The 16,605-nt window shown below is 35.3% G+C and overlaps 1 protein-coding gene across 1 annotated transcript in view; it reads left to right on the top strand.

Moving 5' to 3' along the window:
* Window positions 1–4,301: 4,301 nt before the first annotated feature.
* Window positions 4,302–16,605, top strand: part of si:ch73-138n13.1 — a 70,067-nt gene continuing 57,763 nt past the window's right edge. The window contains exon 1 of the mRNA XM_087265243.1: window positions 4,302–4,591. The gene's annotated coding sequence lies outside the window, so the exon portion shown is untranslated. The remainder of the gene's footprint in view (window positions 4,592–16,605) is intronic.

Below are 16,605 nucleotides of genomic sequence, written 5' to 3'. Positions count from 1 at the left end.
CTAAGGAAATACCACAATAAAAAACAAAACCTTCCTTCTCGTAAGACATGCAGGACCAGTTGAACAGGAAGCATTAACAGTGAACACAGAGAACGTTTTTTTTTTTCATGAGAAAACATTCATGAGAAGTAAAAAGATAATTTTGTGAATAAATTATTAAATATTTTCTGAATACAATAATTTCATTCAGATAATGAAATTATTAGGTTTACTTTCCCATGTCTATACTTAAAGCAACTACTCCATCTGCTGGAGTAGCACAATAATCACTGTTGGCATCGCCCACTGTAAGCATATACACAGCAAATACACTACATATAACTATGAACAAAATAAGACATTGAAAATGAAACATCCTCTTTATTTTCATTTATTTTCATTCATTCATTCATTCATCCCTAATTTTTCATCAGGGGTAGCCACAGCGAAATGAACTGTCAACTAATCCAGCATCCTGTATGTTTTACACAGCGGATGCATTTCCAGCAGCATTCCAGGACTCTACACATAACTCTTCATAGAAATGCCAACTGACCCAGCCAGAATTCGAATCAGTGACCTTCTTGCTGTGAGGTGACAGTGGAAACCACTGAGCCACCGTGTCGCCATTCCTTTTTTTTTTTTTTTTTATGCATGCAGCATTTTGTTTATTTTATTTAGATATGACTTTGACATATGCCTACCAGTAGCTGATTACTAGTGAGAGCAGCAGTAACTAAAAAAGAAGGGTTACTAGAAAAAAATTAAAATAAAGGTCAGAAAACAAATTGCAATGCAGCTAAACCTTGTTGTTTCCGATATATTAAATGATAGAATGACAGTGGAAAATGCAATGTCTTATATTTTTATCAGTCTTTAAACAACAAAAACAGATGACACATGTACAATTGAAGATGTTGTCACAGTTTTACTGTATTCAGTTGATCTATTTTCTTTCTTTCTGGTTCTTCATGTCTTTTCACATGGATGATATAGTAAAATCAGATATGCATGGAGCAATGGCTACTGTCAGACTCCTTGTGCCCACATATATAAAATTGGATTTAATTAATGAATAAAATAATGTTGTTATATAATATTTGGGTCATTCTTACTATTCGGTGCTATTTCAGGGTAGTAACTGTCCCTGAAAAAAAAAATGTTAAATTTTCCAGGATTTTATCATTTCAGTTGAACGAATACTTGTTACACTATAAGAAAAATATACTGGTCCAGCTCAGTAAATTGTGGTTTGGCATTTTTTGTTTTTTACTGAATTTCACATGTAGCACAGGCCAAATGTCCCCCTAAGTGAACATTCTTGCATCTTTTAAAAGTTGTTTAAAATAAATAGTTACAGAGTAAGAATAAGAAAAGTAGGGGATTTATATGTAGATAAAAAAAATGCTTCACTTCAGCAGCTTTGTAAAAAATATAGTCTTCCTTCTAACCCCTTCTTTAGATACCTCCAAATAAGAGACTTTGTAAAGTCTAACATTTCTAATGATTCCACAGTGTCACCCATGTATCTGGACACATTTCTGGAAAGATGTCTTAGAGATAGTAGTACCATTTCTTTGTCTTACGAGGGTTTAGAACAGATGAAAAGTCCATCTATAAAGAACATTAAATCAGCTTGGGAAGAAGAACTTGCAGTAGAAATTCAGGAACAAAGTCTGAAACTGGTTCACAGATGTTCCATTAACGCAAGACATTTTCTCATTCAGCTTAAGGTGCTTCATAGGCTTTATTATTCCAAGTGTAAAATTGAATAAACTATTTCTAGAAGGGCCGCCATTGTGTGACAAATGTCGGTTATTAGATTCCAACCTGTCTCATTCCTATGTTATTCGTCCCAAATTACAGAGTTTCTGGAACAAAATATTTCAAGTTTTTTCAGATACATTAGATTCCGATTGTACCAGATCCTGTATTAATTATATTTGGAGTTTCTGAATAATTTTTGAGACTTACATTGGTACAAAAATAGTTTGTTTCATATGGTAAAAAACCCATACTTTTGTTTTTGAAGAAAAAAGAAGTTCCAACTCTTAACTCTTATGGCTGACAGAGTTAACAGGTACATTACATCTGGAAATAAAATTAGATATACCCTATTTATTATTTTGTTTGTTTGTTTGTTTATTTATTTTTCCAATACCTAATTGTTCAAATGTAAGTTTTATGTTTATATATTTTTAAAGTGTATAATCAAGTGAATTTATGCGAAAATTTTTAATAATAAAAATATTAAAACCAAAATAAATATTTTTTTCTAGTCTTTTTTTTTAAGGTATTATTAAACAAGAATTATCTAAAAAAAGACATGTTATGATTTATGGCACATTTAAAATTTTATGTTTTTCATTTAGTGTAAAAAAAGACTGCAATTTCATCAAATCCCATTTTCAAGTGACCAAATTTTGTCAGTTCTTTGGATGCAAGTAACCAGAAAAATATGTGTAATACTGTATATGTTGATTATATTTAATTAATATGAATTAAAATGAATTTAAATTAAATTTTTATGGTGGTTTGCACCATGATGTGCCCTGTATCATCTCTGCTATTCAGCAGCAGACAAGAGTGCCATTCCCTGAAAAAAATCATGCACATGGTTTAAACTAATCTTCTTTGATTGTATAAAATAAGTTAATAATAATAAATAGCAATACCATGGACGCAGAGCAATATTTAAACAGTAACAGGGCAGACAGTAACAGGAATGATTTTTTTTTTTGTGCAAATCTACTGATATGGTGAACAACGAGCTAGAACATGATGATCTGAGGAAGATTTGAAACATGTTTATTAACTCAAAATTACAAAAAAAAAGTATATATATATATATATATATATATATATATATATATATATATATATATATATATATATATATATATGTATATATATATATATATATATATATATATATATATATATATATATATATATATATATATATTTATATATTTATTGTGTTCTATATAAAATGGCAAACAGGCTGGATGTGTTATGCTCTACCACAACAGAAAACTACTCTGAAATGTAGAAAATAAAAGAAGATAAAAGAGTTAGACAAACTCTGCTTTTTGTAGTCAAATTTCTTTCCTTAAATGTGAGTTAAATTTTTGAAAATGATGTGACTAGATGAGAAATCTGTATGTATATATATATATATATATATATATATATATATATATATATATATATATATATATATATATATATATATATATATATATATATATATGTCAGCTTCAAATATCTATATTACTGTAACTACCTACTCTATTGAATAATGTAGAGAAAAGTGTAGCAGCTTCAAATGTCTATCAGAGTAAACTACTGCCTTATTGTTTTTAGTTTTTTCATCAGTTTCATATTTAATTTGTTTATTAGAGTGGTAGTTCATTCCGATTGACATTTGAAGCTGACAAAATGCTTTACTCCAGTTTTTACACCCTTCTTTAAGCAGGTAGTTCATTCTGATATACATTTGAAGCTGACAAGATGTGCTAACCCTGTTTTTTTAGATTAACATATTGAGCTGCCTCAATGTGCCTCAAGTAGCACAGATCATCAGAACACCGGCATATAATGTCTTGGGATACACAAATTGCACCGAATAGTAGTGTGACCCGTTTACAATTAACAATTTACTATATTTTTTGGTGAAAAAACTAATAGCCTAGCACTTTGGCGCTGACACGTTGCCATTATAAATGTAAATTATTTTTAATTATGACTGATCTTTAGCCTATATGTAATTTTCAAAAATTATTCACTTGTGTTGGAAAATGCTGCTGAACACAATGACAAAAAAACTTTACTGAATACAATAAATTCAGTGTGATTAAATCTAATCATCATACTATAATAACATGATCTAATATGACCTTTAGAGGCTTTCATTTTCACATGAGCAAACGAAAAAGTGCCAAGAGCCCCTCCTCATAAACGAAAAGTCTTGCCTGAGAAGTCTTGTATGGTGTATGGGACCCATGTATTGAAGCATAAACAAACATTCATTCTCGTAGTTGGGTTTCCTACAAACATGACTCCGTTTTGAAGTTCATGGCCTCCTCCCCCATGGCCCTATTGGCCCGGTCTGTAATCCATCCCCACTCGTAGTCAACCCACACAACAACATGCTTCAAGGAAACGAAAAACTACGTTATCACGTGACCAAAATCTTCTTTCTAATCCAAATAGGCATGTTTCATGATCCTCCACAAGGGGGCAGGGAGACCCACTCTCCCGCTCCACCACACTGTCCCAGTCTGGCGTACCAAAACAAATCCTCCATCCTTCCGTGCAATGCGATCCCGCACCGCCTTCCGGCTCTCTCAGCAAGTTTGTGTGAGCCAGCCTGTGATCATAGAAATACTACAGTTCATGGATGGTGTGAGGAATGACGTCCTGGTGTGATTTAAGCTGGAAAAAGCACGCAAATAACGACGGCGGAGCCGAACATTAATCCGCGATCAACAGGACGCTCTCCCCGGTCTATCCCGACCGCGGACAGCGAGGTTTGGTTGAGCTCAGAGCCCAAACAGATCACACACAGGTGGGACGGACAGACAGACGGAGGTTTGAAGTTGACAAAAAGGTGAGTAAAGTAAAACATTGCGCTTGTATTTGTGTGATTGCTTAAGCCGATTCATGTCACTTTGCTTTTCTTATGTTCTTTAGACTAATCAGAATAAAGAAATAGGCTAGTCAAATCAGCTAACAAAGAAACTCACGAAAGCTGTTTACATTTCTGATTATTACATTTACAAATGTATCATGGTAACCTCAGTCTACGTCAGAATGTAATGGTTACCGTCTGTAATCTTTCAACTAAGAAACTTTAAAGTATTTAAACGAAAGTTATAGTTAGCTATGTTATTAGCCAGTGTTTTCAACAAAGTATAAATTAAGCTAACTTACTGTGAAAGAAAGCTGTTCGAAGGGAACAAAGATTTTTTTTATTGACAGGTTATTCAGTAGTTAATATGCAAATTTTATTTGCAACTGTGGTTTCTGTGGTATTCAATAATAATGTGTTATTTATGTCCCTCTAGAAAAATAAACATAGTCTGATTTACACTTTTATTTCAGGTTTTGTGCTTTATTTTACATCGTGGAATGTTGTGGACTCGCACTTTCTTGATTTATTATTATTATTATTATTATTGTTATTATTATTATTATTATTATTATTATTATTATTATTCATAGTTATTATTCATAATTATTATTATTGTTTTTGTATAAATTTGTGTAAGTTGTCATTCTTGTTGTTTCTATGATAAACATTGGGTGTTTATTTCTAGTAGTTGTTAGTCAAGTTTTCACTGTCATGCTGTGTATCTTTTGTTTTGATTGATTGTTGTAGCTGTGTGGATGTTTCAATTTTTTCAATCAGCTTTTTCATTTATATTTTTCCCTGAATCCTTTGCATACAAGCAATTCCAGTGTTATGCATGTGACATTTGCAGAAAAAAAACTCAAAACATAAGAGAAAAAGAAAGTATTTGTTAACATTTTATTGAAACCTCTGTTGATATTTTCCAAAGCAACTAACCAGAGATTTATGATAGCAGAAAAATCTCAATCTGTCAATATTTTTTATACTTTAAATGAGGAAAATAAACATGCGTTATGTATGTGACCAAACAAGCCTGCAAGTTTACAGTACAGAAATTCTGTGAATTAAACTGCACAACCCAAAAGAAATAATGGTAATCAAAAGGATAAGAGTTGCTCACTTTAGAACAAAAATGACTGATTTTATTTTATTTAACATTTTTGTGTTTATGAGGAAAAAAGCTTTGTTATGGATGTGACGTCTTTCTGTTATGCATGTGAAATTGCCACTCTGTTTGAGAACATTGACAAAGACATTTTGAAGTTTTTATTTATAATCCTGTAAAATACAAGCCTTGACACAAAAAAAAAACTAAAAAGGGTTTCGCTATTTTGGTAAAATGTTTTTTTTTTCATGGTAAGGTTGACATTTGCATGAAATTGCTCTTACAGTAAATGAGTTATCATTTAAAATTGATACAATCATCAAGTCCTTTTAACACAGCAGCAATTTCGTCAGTTGTGTAGTAAAAATATATATGTTAGATATTCATTTTATTAATTATTATATAAGATGGGGCGAGGCAGTGGCGCAGTAGGTAGTGATGTCGTCTCACAGCAAGAAGGTCGCTGAGTCGCTGGTTCGAACCTCGGCTCAGTTGTCGTTTCTGTGTGGAGTTTGCATGTTCTCCCTGCCTCCTCGTGGGTTTCCTCCGGGTGCTCCGGTTTCCCCCACAGTCCAAAGACATGCGGTACAGGTGAATTGGGTAGGCTAAATTGTCCGTATTGTATGAGTGTGTTTGTGAATGTGTGTGTGGATGTTTCCCAGAGATGGGTTGCGGCTGAAAGGGCATCCGCTGCGTAAAAACTTGCTGGATAAGTTGGTGGTTCATTCCGCTGTGGCGACCTCGGATTAATAAAGGGACTAAGCCGACAATAAAATGAATGAATAATATAAGTTTAGATTATGTTACTTCACGGTCATGTGTTTTGCTACGAATGAAAAAAGCTGATTTGATTTGAAAAGCTTTATGTTCTTCTGAGGTCAAAACATTCTCGTGGCCCCGTGGGTGTTTTTTAATTTGTTTAATGAGGAAACATTAAATGTTTATTAAATGTTGAGAACAACTGTATCACCGTATGTTTCCGCCTAACTAAACTAAAACTAAACTAAAAAGATATTAAGAGAGAGTTAGAGAAACTTTAAAAGGCTTTACATTTGTTTTTTATTTTTATTTATTTATTTTTTGGGGGTATGGCATTCTAAAGGAACTGCTGAAGAACCAAAATTTTGTTGTGTGTAATTAAATCAGATACAGCCATATATAATATGGCATTTTAGGATTGTTGTCCACTTTTTTTTTTGTCGTTGTGATTCATAGTTTTCCCTGGCAGGTTAGCTTTGCATGGTTTTCTGCTTTCAGATTATTTACACACAGATTTGCGTCAGCTGTGTGCAGGCACTGGGCTTTTGTATAAAGTCTGCCAGTCATTCGCGCTCATTCATTGCTCAGGTATTGCGTGGAAAGTATTTTCCTTCTGCAAAACTGGCTGAACCAGAGCGTTAATTGTGCACACGCACAGACACACACTCACTCAAAAAAGACAGGAAACAGTGGCATAAAAATGCTTAATGGTCCTTGTTGACTTGGAAGATTGGTTAAACTATAGTAACTATGCTGAAGAAAACTTACAATCTTTTAGGCAAAGATCAAATGGTGTCAAAATATATCTATGGTACACCTTCATCAATAATGATAGAAAAAGTGTTTGATACCGAATGATAGTTTCACCCAAAAATGAAAATGTGCACAATTTACTCACCCTCAAGAAGTCCCAAATCTTTACAAGTTTTTTTATTCAGTTCAACAAAAAAATAAGATGTTTTAAAGGAAGCTGAAAACCTGTAACCATTGAATTCCATGGTAGGAAAAACAAATGCATTGAAAGCCAATAGTTACAGATTTTTAGCATTTTTCAAAATATCTTCATTTGTGTTCAACAGAAAAAATAAAGAGAAACGTGTAGCAGATAAAGGATGAGTAAATTATGAATCAACTCTTTCTTTAACAGTGACATTTCTCTCTGTATTTTGTTTTTTTAATATTGAAAATGGTTTATTAGGCTACTGTCACTTTAAGAGATAATGCGTAATGCGTAATGTTAAATAGAAATGCTAGGTTATTATCCCTTAAGACATAACCAATTGTGCTTAGATTACTCACAAAGATGGGTCATTTGAAATAATTTAACAAACTCATCTCTGTAACAAACTTAATAACACTGTGTGTAATACTGTAATAACACAGAATAAAACAAATGTTACTCAGGAGGCACGGACATATAGCTTCAAACTCATTCTTCAAAATATCTTCTCTTGTGTTCAACAGAAGAAAGAAAGAGAAATGTGTAACTAGTAAAGGATGAGTAAATTTATGGGTTAACTGTTTCTTTATTAGTGATCTTTCTCTCTGTATTTTGTTTAACATTGGCAGGTAGAAAATGCTTTATTTAGGGTACTGGAGAGATAACGCGTTGGTCAAATAGAAATGCTAGTTTATGCTCACTTAATACATAACCAATTTTGCTTAGACTACTCGCAAAGACGGATCATTTGAAATAATTTAACAAATTCATATGTTGGCTGTAGGGCTGTGCGATTTAGCCCAAAAAAAATCTAGGTTTTTTATAAAGTTTGACCGATTCACGATTTCGATTTCGATTTTTTTTTTTATTGTGTAACATTTTTTATTGTGTAACTAGTCTTCTCAAAACATTACAACAACATGACTGAAAGTAAAGTACTAAACCATCTGGTTAAGGAACATTGTATTTTTAATTGGCATGTCAAAAAAATCGGTCAAGGTGTAAATAAATGTAAAACAAATTCACGAGTTAAATAGCGTTGCTGAAGATTTGAATAAGAAATATTTGTGTAAATATTGCACTTGCAGGAATACAGAGGTATTTTTTTTGCAAGTTTTGCTGAGCCTAGGAAAGATTGGCTGTCAGCTCGGCTTTGACTTTGTCTTCTGATTAAATGACAGGTTGTAATGCTGCTGCCTTTTTCTTAAAAAGATACAGTGGAAGTAAAGGACTGAACATGGAAACTGTAAAGCCTAATTTAACCCAATGTGTGAAGTTGTGGACGTATAGAAGGAGCAAATAAAAGCACCAGATGTGTGTCTGATATAAAATAATATATTTAATCTATTTTTCATTTTTCCTTCTTTTAAATACAGATCATTTGATGCGCTTTGCTCCACTTTCTGTATTATGCTGCCTGATCTGTCTGGTTTTCAACTAGGTCCGCTAAATGACGTCAGGGGGGCGGGTACTTTCATTTTCACTCCTACAGGCCCTCACCTCTGCTCGTGTTCAAACCAAAAGATCGGCGCGGTTTTTCACATGGCAGGCTTTTACGTCCTTCATACATGTTGAGATCGAGTTTATCGACTTGATGAGGGAATGTCTTGACAATCCACACAGACGTGCAACAAGTAAAATCCTACATGACTTCACGCACACCAGAAGTGCCGCGACACGGCGCGGACTTGACAGTTTAAACTATCACACACCAAACGCGCACATTCGCATGATATTTAACATGAAACTAATCAGATGGCGCTCTGTGGCGCGGCTGAAATGAGAACTGCTTCGTGTATCGTGGCTGGGCGGTGCCGGTGTGTGTATAGAAACCTGTTTAGAATTCTAAAATCCATGGCGCTGCGTGGTGCTGTGCGTCGCGTCGCCGAGAGGCGCTTCTGGTGTGCTTCCTGCTTCATACAGAGAGTGAACCAAAGCGCATAGGTGCTATTATAATGGACAAAATATATATTTTTTTAAAAATCGAGATTTCTCGATTTAATTAAAAATTAAATCGTCTTAAAACGTAAATTCGAATTAATCGAAAAAAATCTGAAAAATCGCCGAGCCCTACTTGGCTGTAATACTCTAACAGCACTGAATAAAATAAATGTTACTCAGTGTGACAGGAGGCACTCATTCTTCAAAATATCTTCTCTTGTGTTCACCAGAAAAAAGAAAAACTAGTAACAAGTAAAAGATGAGTAAATGATGGTTTAACTATTCCTTTAACAGTGATCTTTCTCTCTGTATTCTGTTGTTTAAAATTGGTAGACAGAAATTGGTTTATTTAGGCTACTGTCACTTTAAGAGATAACGTGTAGGTCAAATAGAAATGCTAGTTTATGCTGACTTAAGACATAACCAATTGTGCTTAGACTACTCACAAAGACAAGTCATTTGAAATAATTTAACAAATTCATCTGTGGGCTGAATATAATATAATAATACTCTAAGAGCACTGAATAAAATTAATGTTACCCAATGTGACAGGAGGCACAGACATAAAGCCTTGAACTCATTCTTTAAAATATCTTCTCTTGTGTTCAACAGAAGAAATTCCTTTAACAGTGATCTTTCTCTCTGCATTCTGTTGTTTAAAATTGGTAGGCAGAATATGGTTTATTTAGGCTACTGTTACTTTAAGAGATAACGTGTAGGTCAGGGGTTTTCAAAGTGTGAGGCGCGCCTCCCCTGGGGGGGGATCTGAGGCAGGTGCTTACGCGTTGGCCTCACTCCGTTCCCACGGCGCTCGGCCACGCCCCCTCGCCACAAAAGCCTTCAAGTTCAGGGCTTAAACCCAAAAGACGACGATATGATGATCAGTATTTGAGTTTAAGATTTACGTGGACAGGACCAGCTGATCAACCACGACCTTTATGTGTGGTTTGTCAAAATATTTTGGCTAATGACAGCATGAGACCCGCTAAACTTCCACTGTTTTGACTGGGATGGACAGTTCTATTTATATTGAACCATCATCCTAGTTTTAAAAACGTTATATTAAAATACTTGTTATTACTCTGTAAATAATTGGACTTTCATGCAAATGATGATAAAAGTGAGTTAACAGTCTGGCATATGTCTGTGTCTTTATATATACTATATATATATATATATATATATATATATATATATATATATATATATATATATATATATATATATATATATGTATGTATATGTATATGTATGTGTGTGTGTGTGTGTGTGTGTGTGTGTGTGTGTGTGTGTGTGTGTATGTGTGCGCGTGCGTGCGTGCGTGTTTGGGAGGAGGGGGGCGCCAATGGATAAGTTGTGTCAAAAGGGAGGCCCACTGTCTTAGACTTTGAAAAACCCTGGTGTAGGTCAAATAGAAATGCTAGTTTACGCTTAAGGCACAACCTATTGTGCTTACATTACTCGCAAAGATGGGTCATTTGAAATAATTTAACAAATTTGTCTGTGTAACATAGACTTGGACTGTAATACTGTAATAGCACTGAATAAAATGAATGTTACTCAATGTGACAGGAGGCACGGACATGTAGCCTCAAACTCATTCTTTAAAATATATTCTTTTGTGTTTAACAAGGATGAGTAAAAGATGGGTTAACTATTTCTTTAAAGCCTGGTTTATACTTCTGTGTCGAGTGATCGGCGTGACCCACGGTGCATGCAATTTATACTTCTGCATGGTGTTTGTATTTGCAGAGCTATAACACTTCTGAAACACTAGCTGGCAGTGATGTGTTCATGTTCCTGTGTTTTAATCATAAGGTAAACAGAAAACAACAGTCTCCATCTGGAGCTCCTTCATGGGACTTGACACTTGTAAACAATCGCTCCATCTTGCTCGTGGGGCTCTCACCTCCGCCCACACTTGTCATCACTACTAAGCCAACTAATCACAAAGTTTTCGATACGCGTCATTGCGACGTGTAGTTACCGTTTTTGAGAGGTGCACGCCAGCTTCAGCGAGGGCTATGTGTCCACGCATAGGCTACGCCTGAGCATACACGTGCGTTTGCCGCAGAAGTAAAAATCAGCCTTAACAGTGATATTTCTCTCTGTATTTTATTGTTTAAAACAACCAGAACATTTTTATTTAGCTGGCCGAAAATTGTTATTTAGGGTGCTTTCACACTAGCAAATTTTGATCCGCACCCGGGTTCAGTTGACATCATAGTATGGTACGTTTAGCTTGTGTGAATGTGTCTTCTGAACTCGGGTGCGCACCTGTGAACTGTACCCGAGTCTGGCTGAAAGAGGTGGTCTGGGGTAAGGTTCATGCAAACACTGGTACGGTTCACTTATGATGTGAATGCAATCGTACCAAATAACAGAAGTGAACCTCTAACTGTACAACAAACTAGCGTTTTCATAACGTTATTTCATGTGTGTGCGCGCATGCGTGTGTGTGTGCGCATATGCTTGCATGTGTGCGCGTACGTGCGAGTGTGTGTATGTATGTGTGTGTGTTTGTGTGTGTATGTGTTTATGTGTGTACGTACATATGTATGCATGTATGTATGTGTCATGTTTCGTACCTTGGTGACGCGCAGGACTGAGCCAGGGCAAACAGTGATACACAGTGATGTCTGCTTGTCTCTTCCAAAAACAGCTTCTGCAGAGAGACACTGTGTGATGTTCTTATAATATTTTTTGCGGCAGATTGACGTGAGTCGCTTTCTGCATGTCCAAAACCAAAAGCTTCAGTAAAAGCTGAATGACCGCGATGGGCGGACATCTTTCCATTTCGGCACTTGTATTCGTGACTGTCACCTAGTAACGGCCGTAAACAAAACAGGAGCTTGATGATGCAAGCGTACCAGGGGTACAGAAGGAAAAAAGACAGTGCGAACACAAACCAACTGAGGAGGTGTTAAGTGGGGACAATCGAACTTGGGTACGGTCCAGGTAATTGAACCAAATGTGAAGGCACCTTTAGGCTACTGTCACTTTAGGACGCATAGGTCAAATTGAAATGCTGGTTTATGCTAGAGCTGTGCAATTAGTGGAAATTCAGCTTCAATTTCGATTTTGGCTTTTAACGATTATGAAAAAAACATTAATTGGGATAAAGCATCATATCCTGCCCCCTTTCCAGAAGCTACGCATTTGTTCCTTTGCAAAGCTCAGTTTCACATGAAAATAATAAAAGCATGTACTGTAACGTGTCTTTTGCAGCATGGGATTCATTCTTGTTTTTAAAAGCGTGAAAGAGAATGCATGCTGTTATGTGTGTGCACTGAGCCTCAGAGCGCATCTAATGGCATCTTAAGGTGAGCGTCTAAAGCCTGGTTTATACTTCTACGTCAAGTGACCGGCGTAACTCACGGCGCAGGTAACGTGCGCAGCTGTGCATTTATGCTTCTGCGCGCTTTCTCTGTTGGTCTGCATTAACACTTCTGAAACGCTAGTTGGCAGTGAGGTGTAAATGTTCCTCTGTGTTGAGTTTCTTCGCTGCTGTTTTGCTTTTCCTGAACACTTCCTGGTTGTACAAGTGACTCAAACTCGCTCATTTTGAGGCAGGAACCGGCGGACGTGCAACAACTTTAACCATGAGGTAAACACAAAACAAAACTTTCCATCCGGAGCTTCTTCACAGGACTCCACACTTGTAAACAATCGCTCGCGCCATTTGCGCGAGGCTCTCGGTCCTGCCCAGACTCGTCAGCGCTACCAAGCCGACCAATCGCAGAGCTTGCGCTACACGTTGTTGCAACGTGTAGTTACATTTTTTGAGAGGTGCACGTCAGTGACGCCGACAGCCACGGCGAAGGGCTATGCGTCAGCGGCGTAGCATATGCCGGCGTTTGACGCAGAAGGATAAATCAGCCTTAAATGGTCAAATATATCCAAAAAATTGGTCAAAACGCAGCGGTTAGTGAATGCTCAGATTAACCCCCATTTGTTATGAAGAAATAACCGAACATAAAAAGTTGAGAATGAATCGGAAAGTAAAAACATAAACGGATCTATGCAGCTCTTTAAATGACAGCACACTATATTCTTAATCAATCACTGTCATTATTGATCAAACAACTTAAGACAAGTACAAAATCACTTACTGCTCTTGACTGAAGGTCTTTTGTAGCTTTATTAAGAAACACTTCAAGTTGAATTCTTCCAGTGAAGATGCTTAAAGCAGGGTTTGTGTCATTTGTATATTTTTGTTCTATTGTATTTATTGTTTTTCCCATAATTGTTAAAATTTTTGTTAGTTTTTGCCATTCTACTTTTGTATTAAGTATTGTGAATATGTGTGAAATTTTGGTCCTATATCCCACTGATAATTGTTTTAAGTAATCATGATTAAAATTATGACCAATATTAGGGCTGAACAATATGGGCAAAATATCATATCTCAGTACTTTTAGAAGGAATGACGATATGCAATATATATCCGGTATTTTCCCATAAATGGTAGGGCTGTGCAGTTAATAGAAAATCCGGTTTCGATTTGATTTTGGCTTCTAACAATTATTTAAAACTATAAATCGAGATAAACGATTATTCCATCATATACTGTCCCCTTTCTAGTTGTACACATTTGTTGCTCTGCAAAGCTCAGTTCCACATGAAAATGACTAAAAGCATGTACTGTAATGTAACTTTTGCAAAACGGGATGCGCATCATTCATGTTTTTAAAAGCGCAAAAGAGCACATGCTGATGTGTGAGCTTAGCCTCGGACAGGCTCGGAGATGAGCAGAGCACACACACATCACACACAATCATACATGCACATTTGTGTCAGAGCGCGGTGTTATGGGGTTATTAATATTAACCCTCGTTTGTGTAATAAACAAACAAGCTGAGAATCAAAAGACATGCGTAAGAGAAACCATATCAGAGCCGCACTATTCTTAAAGTGACAACGCGCAATTTTTGTCATTAGTCAAACAACAAATGAAGAAAATCCCCCACTGCTCTTTACTGAAGCACTTTTGTAGCTAAAGTTTTTTTCTTACAGTGAAGATGCTTAAACCATTTAAACATAACAGATTTAATAACTCATTTCTAATAACTGATTTTGTTTATCTTTGCTCTGATGACAGTACATTATATTTTACTAAATATTTTTCAAGAGACTTGTATTCAGCTTAAAGTGACATCCAAAGGCTTAATTAGTGTAATTAGGCAAGTCATTGTATAACAGTAGGATCTTCTGCAGACAATCAAAAATATATATTGCTTAAGCGGGCTAATAATATTGAGCTATTAAAATAGGTTTTAAAAAATATTTAAACCTGCTTTTATTCTAGCCGAAATAAAACAAATAAGACTTTCTTCAGAAGAAAAAAATATTATGGGAAATACTGTAAAAAAATATAAAAGTCCTCTGTTAAACAGAATTTAGGAAACTTTTATATAAACAATTCACACAAGGGCGAATAACTGATTAACTAATAATCGTTTTGAATAATCGTGATTACAATTATGGTTACTTGAGAGTTAAAGCCTTTATTAAAACATTATTAACCATTTTTGAGTAAAATATAATTCAAATACAGGGGTTTCCCTCTCTGTTTACAAATAAACAGTGGCACAAAAAATATAATGTAAGTAATCTTGTAAACCACAGTTGTGTGATTTATACACAACAATTAAATCAGCTGTATATGTTTTTAGTTACACATTTACATGTATGTATTGTGCAAAATTAATAAACAGTGCTAACGTCGAAGATATCTAAAGATAAGTCTTATACTCATTGTAAAAAATCCTACACTTTTTTTCTTTTGTTTTGACTAAACTTGCTTTACGAAATATTAAATAAGGAGATGAAAACGAATAAATTATAAATATGAGAAGTAACGATATAGTTTCAGAGTACTGTGATGAAATGCTGATCATTATAACAGATCAACGCAAAGCTAAATGTGTTATAGCAAAAATGTGAAGAGACCATACTGTAATAAACACTGAACTTATAATCAGTGAATATGAAGTGGTTTCACTTTCGAAATGCGGTATAAATTTGTTCCATTTTGGCACTTTTAATTCTTTTGAACACATTCAGGTGCTGCTTGTCAATTTGACAAGGCTTCTGTGTTCGTTTTTTGCTGTCAATTGCGGAAGAAATAATCGATAAAAGGTTTCTGATAAACCGCTGTGACATCTGCAGGCACCGTGTGACGTGTGTTCACGCGAGGGGTAGTCAGATTTGTCCGGGGAGTCACACCAGTAAATGTCGCGTCAGTGATGGGTCATTCTTGAACGATTCGTTCATTTTGAACAAATCTTTTGTACGACTCATGAAGTGAATCATTCATTTTCGCATGCGAACATTTGTGCAAGTGTAGTTCGCGTGCTACCTTGGAGTGGTCTGTTCATGCAGAATGCGCACGTGTGGCCTCAAACCATATCGATATAAACAATATTGGATAATACCGGATCGTGTTTGGAAATAATATCGATATATCTCCAGAACCCGTAATACCGCCTAGCCCTAAATAATCATGGTTATGATTTTTTCCATAATCAGATTAGATTACTCGAATAGATGGGTCATTTGAAATTATTTAACATTCATGTGTAGGTTGTAATACTTTAATAACACTAAATAAAATGAATGTTACTCAATGTGACAGGAGGCACAAAAATATGGCCCCAAACTCACTGTCAGTGTTGAAATATTTGACATGATCTCACGGCAATTCGTAACTTTTTGATTTAGTAGGTATTTCGTATGAATTCATGCAATTTAGTACAATTTGCTCATCCCCCAATGACGGTTTAGGGGCGGGATTGGGTGCCATGCCTCCTTTTTAAAATCATGCATTTTCATATGACTGAACGTAAAATAGTTACTTTTCTTCGTGAGATCATGCTGAAATATCACATCTTTAACAACTCTAGTCTTCAATCAATCTGACATTGATTATAATTTTAGCACTTATATTTCACTTAAATGGTCAAATTTACTGTAGTCTCGGTAGAAAAATATTAGCTAAAAGGATATATTTACATAAAACGTCTCGTGAAGTGCTTTGAAAAATGAAAAAAAAAATGTATTCGATGCTTGACGTAATCGCAATTGAAATATGAAGAGAGGCTGTGACATGGAGTAGCTCCTCCCCTTTAAAAAAAAACAGCCTTTGGTGTTACGTTTTTATCTCAGCTCTGCCAGTGAAAAGCGTCTTGAAGGGGGCGGGGCATATCAGATATTAGAGAGCGTTTGATTGGTCAAGATTTGATG

The sequence above is a fragment of the Danio rerio genome, chromosome 8, assembly GCF_052040795.2.
Source record: "Danio rerio strain M-AB ecotype USA chromosome 8, GRCz13ab, whole genome shotgun sequence".
Classification (NCBI taxonomy): domain Eukaryota; kingdom Metazoa; phylum Chordata; class Actinopteri; order Cypriniformes; family Danionidae; genus Danio; species Danio rerio.
Note: the sequence above shows the minus strand (reverse complement) of the source record. Positions and strands in the feature narration are given on the sequence as shown.